Source organism: Trachinotus anak, unplaced genomic scaffold (assembly GCF_046630095.1).
Source record: "Trachinotus anak isolate AG129_WGS33_773 ecotype Australia unplaced genomic scaffold, CSIRO_AGI_Tana_v1 ptg000017l, whole genome shotgun sequence".
NCBI lineage: Eukaryota > Metazoa > Chordata > Actinopteri > Carangiformes > Carangidae > Trachinotus > Trachinotus anak.
Window position 1 is genome coordinate 1155511 of NW_027273868.1, and position 8275 is coordinate 1163785.

Genomic DNA, 8275 nt, shown 5'->3' on the forward strand with positions numbered 1-8275 from the left:
TTCACTTTTAGTTTTCTCTCTAAACCTGTGAACCTGTTAGTCAGTGAGGACAGGGCGGGGCTACAGAGGGAGGTCCCGCCCTCCAGCTGGCCCCCAGGTACTAGCTAAACACACACACACACACAGTACATCAGCTAATGTAAGGACAGCATTAAAGTAACCACTGAAGCTGAAAAATATGAACTAGTTACAAAGTATAATGTCCTGAAAAAGACATATAAACAGTATCTGAAAACACTAATGTATATCGCACAATGTCAGACACACAAAAGGCAAACAAATGCAAAACACAGAGTGCAACAAAATATTTGTATGTTGTGTTTCTGTGGAGTTGCTGTGCTGTAGTGTTGCAGAGCTGCATATGGATAAATGTATGACATATGTTCTTTAATACAGATCAACTATGAAATCCATATTACCCCATGGACACACCCTGTGTGTTGTGTGTGTATTGGTGTGTAGTGTGGGTAGGTGAACTGATTCGTAGCTGAGGAGGGTGTGGCGCCCAGGACTACACTGGCTGGGCCTGTCAGACTGGATAGTGTCCTCCTGTGTGAATGTTGTTTGTTTGTTTGTTTGTGTGTGTGTGTGTGTGTGTGTGTGTGTGTTTGTGTGGGTGTGTGTGTGAGCCAGTGTAAGGTGTGTGCCAGTGATACTACGACTCTTCACAGGAATTCCAGCTGAACTAGAAAGTAATGATTACCGGTACACACCAACCGAGTCTTGGCACCTCAGCTCATGTGCACTGTGACCTTCACTTTACACTTACCACCATTTTCACACAGTCTCAGTATATAAATGACATCCTGATTCACTTCAGTTTATTATGATTTCATCTAAGATACTGGGTAAAGTTGAAACTGATTTTCCTGTCAGTCATTAGATTGTGTGGCCACTAGAGGAAAGAGATGCTGTGTAGGGAGGTCTGAGGCTCTCTGAGAGGGGCTTGTCAGTACTTTGGTGTTGGGGATCAAATCAAAACTGAAGCAGCAGGGGCTGAGATACTTCTGCTGTTAGTCCCTTGTATGGGTCAAGCTCCAGAAATTTACAATCTACATTTCCTGCAACTTCACAGAGTTTTTGTCTTCAGACCCTCAGCCAAGGCCAAGACAACCCTGATGACATCATCAGGGAAGACCCCTTTCAGACAGTCATCATTGGCATTGGCCAATCAAATACGTATAAACACACACTCGTGGTAGATGTCTTTGTACTGTGAAAGCGATGTTTCCACCGTTTCCACTGTGAATGTTGAGATCAGATAAAATGTCGTCTCACCAGAGCACACCAACACAGGCGCTTGTTCTCTTCTTAAACAATGACCTATTCAATTCAATATAACTGATCAGGAGACACTGAAAAGGTTAAAGGCTGTTTGTTGTAATCTTGAAAAATAGACGGCTCTGTTAGCTCGGCTGAGGGCTTGCTTAGAATTGACAACAGGGAGTGTAGCAGGCAGCGGTGCTGGGCGAAGGACAAAGGCAGACAGAGGGGCTTTAGGCTGGGTGGAGCAGACTGAGGGTCCACAATCCAAACCAGCAAACATCAGACAAGGACAGGGCTGGATGTGGCAGGTGTGCAGGGAGCTGGTGTGGTGAACCTGAGGCACAGGCAGAGAGCACAAGCTAGTAGCAAGGAACTGAGCCATAGCATCTCTACCACATAGGTGACTGAATGATGGATAAGATGGGGTTTTATAATGCAGAGCCTGGTAGAGTTGATTAGCTGATCAGCTGTACTGGTTCAGCACAGGACAGTTCGCCCTGACCTGGCTTGCACAGTACCCTTACTTGGTAGGCTAAGTATGTCATCTGGCATACTTGTAAGTTTTTGTATGCCAGATGGCAATAGCCACGTCAGCAAGACGAGTAGTGTGACATCATAAAGATGCGATGACAATGAATGCAACACAACAAACGACAATGCACCGTCTGGGTTGTCCATGGTAGGGTGCTGTTCGCTGGCATCATTCCTCCTTCTTCTGGGTATTTAAAAATTGCTTGGTCGGCGTGTTGTTCCATGGGATATGGCGCATTGTCGCATGGAAGTACTGATTCTCTGTTGCCCAATCCACGGACTGCAGTGGGTCTAGCCTAGTCTAGCTCCACCCTTTAGGTACCATACCATTATGCTTGGTACCCCAATCGAAGGGTGCCAAAAAATGGTACACGACGGGTCGGTTGTTTTGGTACCATTCACAAATGGAAACACAAATAAGTGAGTACCGTACTGTACCGAACTGAACTGTACCGCTCGGTGGAAACACGCCTTTTCATGACTTGTACCAGGCAACACTTATTTTTTTATTAAAGAAGTTTCTCAAAAACTGCAAATAGTGACCAACTTCTCCACAGCAGGAAATGATGGCAAAGCTTCTGATCTACTACTGCATCACTATTTCTTTGTTCTTACTTACAACTAATGAAGCACCTCTGGTTTAAATTTGCCTTAATTTGAATAAGTTTGAAACTTTGGCCCCTTCTACCAATCCTACACTGCGTCTCTTTCACAAAGCCTTACTCCATAGTACATGAAAGAGTTAACATCTCCAGTGGATCTCATGTACTTTATCATCTTTTTGGGGTTCTAGTCTCTTTTATCCCATTGAAGCAGGGTAAACACATGGGGTTTGTAACTGGGCTGTGAGCTTTGTCAGTGCACTTATATATATATAATATATATACATACATATAACAAAGTCATGTCCCCCACAAGCAAACGAATATTTTCAAAAAAACAGTATAGACCCCTGTGCAGAGTCTTCTGTCTGATAATCCTTTAAGCTTCTAGGTCTGTGTTTAATCTTCTCACCAGTACCTGTAGCAACACAACTGCACCTCTGCAGCTACTTGTCTCGTTTAGCTGGAGGGTTATTTACAGGCGAACAGAGCCGTGTGTTTTTTGTTTTTTTTTTAACAATTAAAACCACTTGAACCTGGGCTGTGTGAGTATTATGTATAGAGTGGAGTGTTTCTCAGCAGGGTAATTGTTTCCATCCCTCTGGTGAAGTGAAGCAGTGTCATTCACCATCTGGTCTGATGACCATGGTCTTTAAACCAGGGAAGGAAAAACTCTTATCAGCTGAAAGAAGCAGCCGGAAACTTTGAAATCCTTTTCAGAGTGTGAATGAGTTTATGTGTCTGTAGGTCAGTGTGTTTATTGCATGGATGCAACAGCCCTTGCCACTCTTGCTGTGGTTTGTTTCCATAATAGTAATTCAGTGACCCCAGAGTTCATTACATGCTGACCTTTGACCCCAGGGAGTTCAAGTTTTGAACACTGCTGCATTATGTCATCTCTCTCTGCATTGTGGCAAGCTTTCCATATGCATATTAGGCAGATGGAGCTGACAGATTCGTGAACAAATTCAAGTCAGAGGAAGTGAGCTGCAATACTCTTGTGGGGTTGCTACAATGTGCAAGCGAGGGACCCTGAGGTGAGCATGAAAAATTGTTGCCGACCTCTTCCAGCATAATCATGAACTTTTTGGTTTCAAAAAGACTCCACATGATTTTTTTTAAAAAGATATTTTCTAGGGAATTTTGCCTTTATTTGACAGGACAGTAGAGAGTGACAGGAAAGGGGCAAAGACATGTAGGAAGGAGTTGGGCCACTGGGGAGTTGAACCAGCACTCACCTGCTCAGTATGGTATGCGTCCTAACTACACGGCTATCGGGTCACCCCTAGACTCTGCATGATTGAACCCAATGGGTACCACCAAATTTCAGACCGAGACCTTACCCAGCACCAGACCTATGGCTTGCCAGTGTAACACAACACATTCACAACATCCTGTTTGTCTCGAAACCCTTTGAAAATAACCAAACTGTCATGTGTCCTTCTGTTCCCCTCAGCTACTGTCTCCAGCCTCTTTCACTGCTCCCCAGACCTGCCTTCTAGTAACTGACGTCAGATGTCCTCAGACTTTCCTCTCTGTACTCATTCACCTGACTGCCCTGCCCATCCACACACCTGGCAGCGGCCGAAAAGTCTTTCTTTCTTACAAAGGTTTCTAACTGAATGAAATGACCTGGAAGTAGCCATGATAAGAGCTGTGCGAATTCTCAAATTGATAAGGAAAGGTGCTCTAATGCTTCCAATCTTATTTCCTTGGAAACACTGGACCTTTGAAAGAAAAGGAGAAAATGCAATCCAATTCCTTGCTGCAGCAACATTTGGATGTATTGGAAGCTCCATAATCTCAGCCAACTAACCTAACCCTAACCCAAACAACAGATCATCTGTTTTATATTTGTGACATGATCCAAAACTTATGGAAATCCTTGTCTGAGCTCCAAATCCAGAAATATAGATTCATTCTCTTTCAAATATGCCCAGATTTATAGTTAACAATATCATCATAACAAAATACTATATACATAAATGTCACATTACTAAATCCCCTCCCATTGTGTAAAGCAATATAAGTACATTTTTTCCACTTCACAAATGTATAAATGTATTAAAATGTCAGACGCTATATTATTACATTAACATTATATGTTATGAATATAGTTAAAACAAAACAAAAAGTCTAGTGAAAGTTCAGTTGGATTTTCTCCGCATCATCTTTTCCTAAGTCCTCCAGAATTCTCCCTTACAGCTTTCCTAAACCTCATGACATTTTCCATCAAGGTCAAGGAAAAGTTGTTAGAAAAGGAGATTATTTTGGCTTTTCGATCATGGCTTTGTTCCCATCATCAGCCCTGCAGTCACCTGAGCTCTCCCCATCTGCAGCTCATTCACCAATCAGCCTTTCAATATATATATCTGGTTACTTCCTTTGTTCCTTGTCAGTTGTCTGCTGATGTCCCTGATCACTTGTGTTTTGCTGTGTTCCTGCTTTTTCATGTGTATTTCTCCTGTTTCCTGTGTGTTGCCCCTGTGTTCCTGCTGTTTCCTGTGCATTTTCCCTGTGTTCCTGCTGTTACCTATACATTTTCCCTGTGCTCCTTCTGTTTCCTGTGTGTTTCCCCTGTGTTCCTGCTGTTGCCTGTGCATTTCCCCTGTGTTCATGCTGTTCCCTGTGCTTCCCCTGTGTTCCCACTGTTTCCTGTGTGTTTCCCCTGTGTTCCTGCTATTTTCTGTGTTTTCTCTGTGCCCTGTGTTCCTGCTGTTTCCTGTGCATTTTCCCTGTGTTCATGCTCTTCCCTGTGTTTCCTCTGTGTTCCTACTGTTTCCTGTGTGTTCCTGCTGTTTCCTGTGTGTTTCCTGTGTGTTCCTGCTGTTTCCTGTGTGTTTCCCCTGTGTTCCTGTTGTTTCCTTTGTGTTTTCCCCTGTGTTTCTGCTGTTTCCTGTGTGTTTCCCCTGTGTTCCTGCTGTTTCCTGTGTATTTCCCCTGTGTTCCTGCTGTTTCCTCTGGGTTTCACCTGTGTTCCTGCTGTTTCCTGTGCATTTCCTCTGTGTTCCTGCTGTTTCCTGTGCGTTTCCCCTGTGTTCCTGCTGTTTCCTGTGTGTTTCGCCTGTGTTCCTGCTGTTTCCTGTGTATTTCCCCTGTGTTCCTGCTGTTTCCTGTTTACCATCTTGTTTGCCTGCTTTTTTCTCTATTAAAGTATCTTCACTAAATCTGCCAGCCTTGGAGTCTGTATATGGGTTGACCATACCTGTGCTGCGATAGCAATCTTGACAGTATGAGCCAACCAAACATCGGCCCAGAAGACTTGTCATTTGAAGATGAGCTTTATGATTTGCTTTTTATCTGTCTATAAGGAGAAAGGGGAAAAGGACTACTGTAGAAGGTACAAAGAGGCATGCTAAGTGTCTTGCGAGTCTTGGTTGAAGAATTCTTTGCCTGAATGAGTTGCCTGGATGGCCTTTATAAACACCCCTGACTTCTACCAGCTTCTCAGTCTCTGGTCTGCATCCCATTTGGCTGGCCTCTGGCCTGCTATTCTCCAGTCTGCACCTGACCCAGCTAGCCTCCTAGTCTGATCCTGACCCTGAAGACTTGAGCAGCCCCCTTTCCTTGGGTCCCAGCCGACATCAAGCCTGAGTTGGCTATCCTGGCAGACAGCAACTGTGTTCCTGAATCTCTTCTTGAGTTGGCCATCCTGGACCATCAGTCTGCCGTCATCTCAGCTGTCACCACCAAGCCTACTCATCTCAGCCAGATCATCAGGCCGCCTGTCTAATGCTCCAGTTGCCAGCCTTCATTGCATCTGGTTTTCAGTTTCACCCTTCAGCCAGTCCAGACTACCTGTCACTGGCTCCGCCTCCTCTGGACCCCGTGCCTTGTTCTTCCTCCAGAAAATACCTGGCCTTGCCCCTCTGTTCTGCCTCCTGTTGGCCTTCTGCCTGACCCCCATATGGATCATGCCACTGCCCACCGCAGTGTAAATATGCATTGCCTCATTCACCGATATGTTTACAATTTGGTAATGAGGGAGTAGTGCTGACATCAGCCAACAACATCTGTAAAGCAGTTCAAAGAGTGAACCAATCAGATTTGACACAAGCAGCAAAAACAGTGAGATCAATCAGAGGGATAAACACCACACCCAGGGTCCGAGAGAAATGATCTTGAATCCTAAAGAATGAACTGGAGTTTTGTGCTGTTAAGCCCTATATCTGACCACGCTGTACTTATCTCCCATCATGTCATCAGAAGCCAACAGTGATATCGTGCAGGGGTGACAGCCCCCCACTAATCCCATCAACACTGCATTTATCTACTGATACAAAGGTGAGAGTCAATGGATGACAAATCAATGAAGGGTACAGTCTGTTTTCTGCTTAACCATTAACGACAGGCCAAACCCTCCTGCAAACATACAAGCAGCTCAAATTCCAACCTGAAACTACAATGCTTTGACTGGTGGACTGATTTACTAATGTGTCCACTTTTTTCAAACTTATGAGACTCTTTTACACCAACATTATACCAATAAATCAGATATTAAGGAGACTCATACTGCTCATTAATATAATGTCTGAGCAAGGGAACATAATCCCCATAATCCCTTCAAATTCCCTGAAACATTACATATAAGATTAAAAGAAAATATTCATGGCAGAGGAAACTCTGAATTTGATTCATGATATGTCAGATGTAGCTCATCATTCTCACTCTGAAGAACTAAGAGAACTAAGAATCACAGTTAAGGTCACAAAAAAATGTGAAAAAATGCAGATGTTGTCTTTAAAATAAAGATGCTAGTTGTTAAAAAGTTTAAAAGAATGTTCAAAATTGAAGCACAGGAGGCTGTGACAACCTGACACACACACACACACACACACACAGTCAAAGGACATTAGACAGCTGTTTTCACAGGCTGAGCTGATCGTCATTTATGCCAAGTTCTAAAAATTAATAGTGTGTCAAATGGAGTTCGGTTATGGGGGTTTATCTTTGTCTTCAAAGTTTTCCTTTGCAACAACAGCTAATTTGACAGAGGTTGCCCGCCTCTGTGATGAAAGGTAAAGCATTCCAGCAGGGTGTAGTCTGGGAGGCTGGTCCTGGTTTACCATGACTGGAATGTCTGGCTGGACTGTGGAACTGGTACAGCAGCATTCTGATCCTCAGCATGGGCATGATTCAGCCATCAGGAGAGGCTGATACACTGCGAGGCCTAATGAAGAAGTGGAAAACTAGGATAAGTCAGCAACGTGTATATTTCATTTACTGCCTCAGGGAAGGAGAGGGACGTGAGGGCTGACTGATAAATGTTAGACAACACTCAGCTGGTTTTCAGCTGCTTACATCATTGGGCTCACTAACAGCTCTGAGATGCTGAGGGTCAGTTTGTAACTCTGACAGAGACAACATCTCCACATACATATTCACTCTCATGAATCTTATCTGCTCAACAAAGGGACAGGCAGAGCAGTCCACACATTGTCTTCTGCCCTAACTTTCTTCTGCCACCCCAGGCATGCTGACAGATGGAACCTGTTCTCCCTCCCAGGCAGAGTGGGAGACATAGTGCAGGTCTCCCTCAGGGTTCCTCCCAGTCAGCTGTGCTTGATTACTGTGCTGAGAGGGACAGAGCACCTCACCCCGCTGTTTAAAGGAGCGGCACAGTGGTTTATTCAGTTGCCAGTTTTTTTTAACAATATTTATCTTTAATGAACAAAAATGTCATAAATAATCTAATACTCAACTATATAAAGAGCATAGATCAACATACATAAATCATTCCACATCCTGAAAACATGTACTAAATTCAAAGTGGCACTGAAGCAGAACTTAAAAGAAGCACTGTAGAAGTAAACAGGAATCATTATATGTTGTGTTATATGTTATATGTTATTATTATATGTCATGGTGCTATAATG